The 9427-nt window shown below is 30.5% G+C and overlaps 1 pseudogene; it reads right to left on the bottom strand.

Annotated features, from left to right (window-relative positions):
- Positions 1 to 572: 572 nt before the first annotated feature.
- LOC140667103 (uncharacterized) lies at positions 573 to 3832 on the bottom strand (annotated as a pseudogene).
- Between the last annotated feature and the right edge of the window lie 5595 nt (positions 3833 to 9427).

The raw sequence follows: 9427 nt of genomic DNA, 5'->3' as shown, positions 1-9427 counted from the left end.
TTTATTTAAACATATCTCAATGAATAAATAATAGAAAAATAGATGTGTATCTGCCTTTATAGCATTTTTCTGTCTTTATATATTTCAACGCAATTTCGCAATATTACTTATATTAGTTATATGCTTTTCTAAGAAGAACGAAGTTTAACTATATGTGTATATGTGTGTATATATATATATATATATATATATATATATATATATATATACATATACACACACACATATACACCCAGTAAACACAAAACAATAGTAACATCAATGTTATAATTTCCCACTCAACAATGTAATTGCAATATAACATGCTTTGTATATAACATTTATATTGTTGAGTGAAAAATTATAACAATGTTATATTACTGTTGTTTTGTGTTTACTAGGTATATAGTCACACTTTATTCTTTAAAAGCAAATAATTAATATAAGAAATATTGTGTTCAAATATATAAAAGCGGATAAAGCAGAAACATCTATTTTACTGTTATGTATACGTTTAGATAAACGTATAAAAGACGATAAATCAGCAAAAATGTGAAATGTTTTGAATATTGAAAATATAGAATGGGCCCCTCCATCGCCCATTCCCGTGAGAACGCAACCAAAATATTTTATTTATATTTACGTCTCTCCGATTTTAATTCATGAACAAGATTGAGGCATCTTTTTCTGCAGAGTTTCTGCAAGATAATGATAAATCATTTAGGAAAAGGCAGCAGTTTATTGCTTTCTATAATGTTAAAAAGATGCTCTCTCATACATTTAACATTGTTCGAGTAACTTTCTTCACAAGGATTGCCTCCTAAGGCTATAGTTGTGGTAAAAGCTGCAGCATAAATTCCACAACTTATGCCATCAGGTTGTGTTTTAACTTTTTCAAAAATAATATCACTTTTATTTATTGTAGGATAACGTAGATGTATATAGTTTTTCTCTTTAGCTACCAACTTGTCGTATATACAGCCAGGTAGACTGTCATATACGTGAAGTTTGATGCCATCAAAGAAAATACATCTCCAGTGATCACTACAATTGCCTTCAATGATTTGTAAGCTTTTTTTACTCTGACTGGCTGCAATCATATGAGGGAACTCCAGATATTGCACACTTTGTGTTTCATAATCTGAAGTTTCTCTAACGATACGCAAAAAACGATCTAATGATTCATCGTTTATTTTGCTATTGATAGGCAAGATATTATTCATTATAACAAAGAGAGGAGCAATCGCATTTAAAATTTTTTTATGTCTTGCTAAATCATCTTTAATTATATCACGTTTGTGATTTGAATAATTAACTATGATACAATCATCATCTTGACCTGCATCCAAAGCAGTAGCACCAGTAGCAGCAGCAGCAGTAGTAGTAGTAGCAGTAATTGCTACTTCTGTGGGCAAAATATTAGTTTTAAATCTTTTTTTTTCTTGGAAATTTTCGTTTTCTATAATATTTTGCCGAACAGATTTTCGATTAATTAATTGTTTAGCTGGTTCTACTTTAGCTTCTGTGATATAATTTGGATCTCTGATTGGCATATGCCTATTATAGCGACTATCTAATATTTCTGGAAGCATGCATTCGTGATAAAAGCGTGTTAAAAAAGGCAGCATTTGATTTTTCCAGAACGTATTGTCTGTACTAATCTGCACTATTTTAATACTTTTCGGCGTCCAAACAGTAAAAATGCAATATTCTTGCTGTGTTATATTTAATTGACCTTGAACTTGATAAAAATATCGATGATTCCGATTCATTTTATTAGGATCTTTTTTATCAAAAATGGCTTTTAAAGAAGGCAATGTCTCTATGGCTTTTTCTGCTGTTAAATGTTCAGCCGACAAAGGACATTTAATTTCCACAAGACCATTTGCTTCAATAAGTCCGTCAGGAGACGCACCCAAGAATGGATTATTAGTATCGATAAATAATCCGCAACGTTTTATCTCTTTATTTAATTTTATCGCCAGTTCTTTCCTTGCTATTTCCTCTTTATCGCGACCATATTTCATAGCCGCATTATCAATAGATGGAGGATATAAAATATTTTTGACAGTCGCAGCACAAGACGTTGTCGGTCTCATGCGACATACGGTTCCAAAATTAGATGCCGTTAACATTTCACGTCTTAATGACAACCATAATTCGGACTTATTTTGGTCTCTGGTTTCAAGTTCAATTTTTTGCCAATTTTTTCCATTTTCGGACAACTTTTCTAAATTATTTTGTCGAAGTTGTTCGAACATATCGGATGGAAGATCCGGTTTTTGCGATTGCGGACCGTAATAACGATCTGTTCCTGACTCTTGTTTTAATTTTGTCTGCCTTCCCTGTGTTTGTCGAGATTCTCTGGTTTTTGCAACTTTTATTTGTCGTCGTTTTTCCAGATTCTCGATAATAGGCGGAACAGTTTTACACATGCTTTGATGCAATTGTGTAAGGACTTGTTGCGCATTGTATTGAACTACTGCTCCCGCAACTCTTGCATTGTAAGAGCCTCATTTACCAAACATAATACGCTTTCCACCTATTTCTTTACAGATTATCGAATTGAATGATTCTGCAGGATTATTGGTTAAATTTAGCAACAAACTGTCGGAATAACCACTGAGATATTTGATGGCACCTTCTATTTTTTTATACAGATCGTATTTTTCTAAAAATGGTCATAATTTATTGTTTCATTACCATTCTCTTTGCATATATGACCGCGTGCTTCGCATCGCTTATGTTCCATGCACCAAAAACATGGCTAGGAATGTTCAATATATCTTTTTGTAATTCCATAGCCTTATGATGTTGAGGTGTTTTTCCTCTTTTCTCCGTAGCTCGGCGGCCTTTTCTATTTCTTTACGCATATTTAAAATATTGTGTTTTACAACATTTCGTAATTTTACAAAATGCCGTCTCCTGCATGGTTTTTGACTGAGTCGTCTCTGCCACAGCTTTCAGCTTTTTACATAAATTGCGAAGCAAGTGATTAATACATTCTATTTTTTTTACTATCACATTATGTTCACTGTATGGTCTGTTATCAACAATGGCCTGATATACACTACTGTCACCATCGGCAACAACAGTTTTGTAAATCAGTCCATGCATTTCGAGGCTACATTTGAAACCTTCCACGATCGCATCGCTTTCCATACTTGTGGAGCTTGCGTTGCGATCAAAGTTTTTGTAGCATTTGTGAGCTCTTGGCTCAATACCTTTACGCTCTGCTACATCACATAATGTGCAGTACTTATTGCGGATACCGACGAAGAGAATCTTTCCCGTGCAGTAACCAATTATGGCTCCAATACCGGAAAGAGTCGTAGGCGGTACCGTACGATCTCTTCATCCAACTACCATCCGTCACGACTGTTATATACGGAATACCGTTTATAACTTCGTTTTTTTCCAGAGCGAGCTGCTTTTCAACTTCGGCAGCCATTTTCATATTTTCAATGGCTGTCTTTTGAAAATCGTCAACCACATTCTCTCTGTATTTGACGTAAGTTGTTTCGGACATGCAAGGAACATTTATGGCTGCACACAGCTCTTCAAGCTGGGCATAACCAATTCCCATTGTAACAGTGCCTGCTACAACAGCTGTATTAATGTCCAATGTTTCCGATTTTCTGGGTTCTGACCAAATGTTGGCTTTATAATTGCACATTTGGCACTTGAAAAACAATTGCGTCATGAACCCAATGCGACGAGAATTTATGAGTTTCCAATCTTTAAATTGGCATTCTATACCTCGCGCATGATTATTGAATGTTCTGTGGATTTCATTCCACATGAAAGAAATATCGACAATGCGACGGTCTTCAGGCATGCTTTCCTGGATATGATTTATATCCAGAGAGCCATTATCGATAACAAAATAGTTATCTTCGCAATGATCGACATTTTCATTACACATACCTGTATGTGAGGTTGACTCCAGGCACTGTATTGTCTGGGTACTAACGTTCGAATCCGTCACATCAGAAAGTGATTCTGTCGATTTACGAAAATCGATGGATCCGTCGATAGTATCCGTACTAATGTTAATGCTCTTGGAGTCATCTTCGGTCTTTATTAGCTTCAATAATTGTCGCCTGCAAAAAATAAATTAATATTATGAAAAGTTGATACGAAAAGATTTATTTTATCATTATTATTCGAAAAATAAATGCACAGTCTTTCGTTTACAAATATTTATCTAATTGGTACTAAAAATTAATAATTATATATTTTTATAACAAATGCGTTTTCAACATTTTGAAAAAACTGTAATTCTCATGCAAACCGCATTTAATATACAATATTTTTCAACCAGCACACGAATAGATCGCCTCTGGGATAAATAATTTTTAAATACCCAGCACACGGAAATCGCCTCTGGAATAAATAGTTTCAGAGTGTTCATGCAAAGCACATCTGATATAAAATATTTTTTCATCCAGCACACGAATAGATCGCCTCTGGAGTAAATAATTTTTAAATACCCAGCACACGGAAATCGCCTCTGGGATAAATAGTTTCAGAGTGTTCATGCAAAGCACATCTGATATAAAATATTTTTTCATCCAGCACACGAATAGATCGCCTCTGGGATAAATAATTTTTAAATACCCAGCACATGGAAATCGCCTCTGGGATAAATAGTTTCAGAGTGTTCATGCAAACCACATCTGATATAAAATATTTTTTCATCCAGCACACGAATAGATCGCCTCTGGCACTAACTACTATAATATATATATATAATATATATTAAATAAATTTTTATTTTAATATTAGATAAACAAAAGACTGTACTTTTATTTTTCAAATATAGTAACTGTTTCACGATTATTTATCCGCGTGCGAGAGTGTGCACATAAATAATAATAAAAAATAGTGTAATAACACAAAAGGTATTTTTGCGAAAAATTTCAATTATTCAAAAAAAAGAGACAAAATAAATCAAATTCAATTAATTTTTTTTTTCAAAAACGAAAAAAAAATATTATTGTAAATATACTTATTTATTTTATTAGTAGTAATATATTTCTCGTATATTAAACATTTCCTTATATTATATTTTTGACAGAAAGCATTCGAATTTTTTTTTAATATGGAACAAAATGTTAAAAATAAAATGTCAATTATTAAAAAAAACTGTAATATTTACTTATTAATGTTATAAAATATTCCTAGGAACAAAAAAAAATAAATTACACAAAAATAAAAGAAAAAAAATAGTTACACACGGCGAGATTCGATCCAGGGATCTCGCGGTTACAAAGGAAGAACACTACCAACCGAGCCATTGGAACGCTTCGATAATGCTTCATTGCAACGTCTTCAGAAATGCTGGCAAATCTTCAACATTTTTTTTTAGACGAATGCTTGAGAAGCGCGTTCTCTCGCTTTAACAGAACTTGTTTCTAATTAAGTACTACACAAAAAAATTCTCGTTTGAAAAAAAATATTTACAAGATTGTGCGACGCTAATACAAGAGTTATATATTCGATCAAACTGAAACATAAATACTATAATAAAGATTACTAAGATCTGTAGGGGCATTGCTGTGGTAGAGGCTTCTCACCGTACGGACTCGGGTTCAAATCCGAATAAGACGGTGACTTTTTCGTAAAAGGTGTCCGCATCGCCCGCACTAGCCGGATACGTTCTCGCACTGCCTGCGTTTAGCATTCCCAAATGGATTGTATCTTTTGCATTTTTTTTTTAATTAGGACAACTTTCAAAAATCATTTAATTTGTGAAATTAAATACCGCATTAATTTTTTTATAATAATACGCTAATAATGGTGAAATATATATGTACATCTTTATCTTTATATAAAAAGTTTACAACTTTTTATTTATATCGACATATATAAAAGGAAAATGAGCAAAATAAATACCGAATTTATTAATTTTGCTATACTAATAACATGTTTACACATGTACCTCCATTTTTATACAAATTTACAATTGTGTGTATTACAATTGTGTGTGTGTAAAGTTGATAATTTTATATGAAGATATATAGATATACACACGTTATTAGCATACTAATTAACAAGATTAGTTCGGTATTCAAGTTATTATATTTATCTTTGACACATTGATATAAACCAAAAGTTGCATTTTATATGAGGATAAAGCTATATGTGTGCACATCGAATTCAATGTGTATTATTATATTAGTTCGATGTTCAACTTGTACATTTATTATCTTACATAAAGATTTAATTAATATGTTTAGTTTTATGAACCGATTGGTAAACAGATTTATTATTGTAAAAACATACATGTAAAATTAATCGCGGACCCTAATGGAATTTAAATAATTTGAAATTTTGATTTATAAATTATACAACATGAAAAATCGTAGTTTTATATATAACTCGGTGAGCGAGGGATAGTGACAGATTACTAATTTAAATGTTACCATATGTTAATCTATACAACTTCATTAAATTCTTTCAACAAATCTATTACTTATTAATTACTACAAATATTTTATAATACTTTATAATATAATATTTTATAATAGGATTCTAACATTTACATTTATTTGAAGTTGTATAGATTACCATATGGATTGTAACATTTAAATTAGTAATCTGTCACTATCCCTCGCTCACCGAATTATATATAAAACTACGATTTTTCATGTTGTATAATTTATAAATCAAAATTTCAAATTGTTTAAATTCCATTAGGGTGCGCGATTAATTTTACATGTATGTTTTTACGATAATAAATCTGTTTGCCAATCGGTTCATAAAACCAAACATATTAATTAAATCTTTATGTAAGATAATAAATTTACAAGTTGAACATCGAACTAATGTAATAATACACGAATTCGATGTGCACACATATAACTTTATCCTCATATAAAATGCACAACTTTTTGTTTATATCAATGTGTCAAAGATAAATATAATAACTTGAATATCCAACTAATCTTGTTAATTAGTATGCTAATAACGTGTGTATATCTATATATCTTCATATAAAATTATCAACTTTACACACACACACACACAATTGTATATATATATAATAATACATACAATTGTAAATTTGTATTAAAATGGAGGTACATGTGTAGACATGTTATTAGTATAGCAAAACTAATAAATTCGGTATTTATTTTGCTCATTTTACTTTTATATATGTTGATATAAATAAAAAGTTGTAAACTTTTTATATAAAGATAAAGATGTACATATATATTTCATCATTACTAGCGTATTATTATAAAAATATTAGTGCGGTATTTAATTTCACAAATTAAATGATTTTTGAAAATTCTCCTAATTAAAAAAAAAATGCAAAAAATATGATCCATTTGGGAATGTTAAACGCAGGCAGTGTGAGAACGTATCCGGCTGGTGCGGGTGATGCGGACACCTTTTACAAAAAAAATTACCGTCTTACTTGGATTTGAACCCGAGTCCGTACGGTGAGAAGCCTGCATCACAGCAATGCCCCTACAGATCTTAGTGATCTTTATTATAATATTTATGTTTCAGTTTGATCGAATATATAACTCTTGTATTAGCGTATTATCGCACAACCTTGTAAATATTTTTTTTTCTAATAAACGTGCAAATCTGGAAATGGAATGTCATGATGTTATCTGCCACGATTGTCCCCATAAAAATATAAAATTTTTATTTATATATTTTATAGGTTCAAAAATAATTATAATGTATTAATAAGAAATTAAAATGACAACAAACGTGAAATAAATTGAATAATTTTTTATAAATAAATTATTAAAATGATTAAATAAGTTAAAAACGGCAATAGAGAGCAAAAATTAAGTCGTGTTAAACGAGTTAGGTATTAATTAAACAATCATATAATAATTAAAACAAAATAAGGTGTATTATAGATAATATCAGAAATGACAATAATTAATACATATGTCGCATAATCTTCAATAAAATTACTAATAGCGGTGTTCTATATCGCATTATCATAACGCAAATCAATCCTCATATCAAAATTTACAATTGTTAAGAGAATCTTTATATCGCATTTACGTAACTCTACTCATACGAAGATATTAAACCAACAAATGTTAACAAGAAATTACAATTCAATTATATAATTATTTGGATGCGTACGTTTCGAGCTCAATCTTTGAGTCTTCATCAGGGCAAAAATTAAATCACAAATATAAAAATTTATAAATTAAAACGAGAATATTTAATAATGCGTTATGAGTATAAATGTAAAACGCTATTGTCTTAGTTGTGTGAACCTATTCCGATAGATGTTTATTACAGACGAACATAGTCAATAATAAAAGAAACCACTGATCTGATAATACTGTGTGTGAATATCAATGTTCGTTGATATCTGTAAGAATGGGTGATGTTTTTAATGTAATTAATTAAATTATGTATTGATGATCACTGTTCAAAAACTGTTATGAAGCTCACTCACTCTTTAACAATATTAGTGACGGTTGGTGAACAAATTGTTGAGTCGTGTATTGTGGAGTTCGATCGTAAATGTCAAGGTATACTACAAGTTATATGTTTATATGTAATGTTTTCCCACCACTAAATTTTAGGAAGAGTGCCAACAATATCGTGATAGACAACTGGTAAATTATCCGTATCAATTTGTAAATTTAGACCTTTCTTTTGTCTTTTGATAAATAGCATCTCAGAGATTAACCTTTTAGTATAATATGGAGCTTCATCAAATATTTTGACATTATCCCAGTCAAAATCATGGTTAAGATCCCTCCTATGATTAGTAATTACAGAGTTTGTGTTAGTATGGTGTATATGTCTTTTATGCTCTGTGATTCTAGTTTTTAACTTTCGGGATGTTTGACCAACATATGAGGCCTCACATTGATTGCAATTAATTTTGTATACGACGTTCGTTTTTAATTCAGATGGAATGGTGTCTTTGTGAGTTCTAATTATTTTATTTAATTTGTTTATGCTATAATATGCGAGTTTCACTCTCAAATTTTTAGTTATACCCCTGAATTTTTCTGTTAGTCCCTGTATATATGGAATCGTGAAATAAACCGGTTTCACAGCATTTGGTGTGTCACTAATAAGAATCTTATTGTTAATAATAGAATTTAAACGTGACTGGATGACATTAAAAATTAGTTTTAATGGATAATTGTTGTTTAACAGGATTCTGATGATCAAATCGAAATTTTTGCTGTGATATTTGGGATTTGAGAGAAAGACTGTTTTGTCCACTAAACCAATAATTGTACCCTTTTTTTTGGAGTGGGTGGTGTGAGAAATAGTTTAGATATCTTCCTGATATGTGGGTTTGTGATACCAATCAAATATTAAAATATTGTTTTCAGTCATGAATGTTAAGTCAAGGAAATTAATTCTATTATTCTTCTCTATTTCTATAGTGAATTGTAATCTGTCATGTTGTGAATTAAAACTATTAAGTGTGTAATGAATA

The sequence above is a fragment of the Anoplolepis gracilipes genome, chromosome 6 (genome assembly GCF_047496725.1).
Source record: "Anoplolepis gracilipes chromosome 6, ASM4749672v1, whole genome shotgun sequence".
Classification (NCBI taxonomy): domain Eukaryota; kingdom Metazoa; phylum Arthropoda; class Insecta; order Hymenoptera; family Formicidae; genus Anoplolepis; species Anoplolepis gracilipes.
This window is presented reverse-complemented; position numbering and strand designations above follow the sequence as displayed.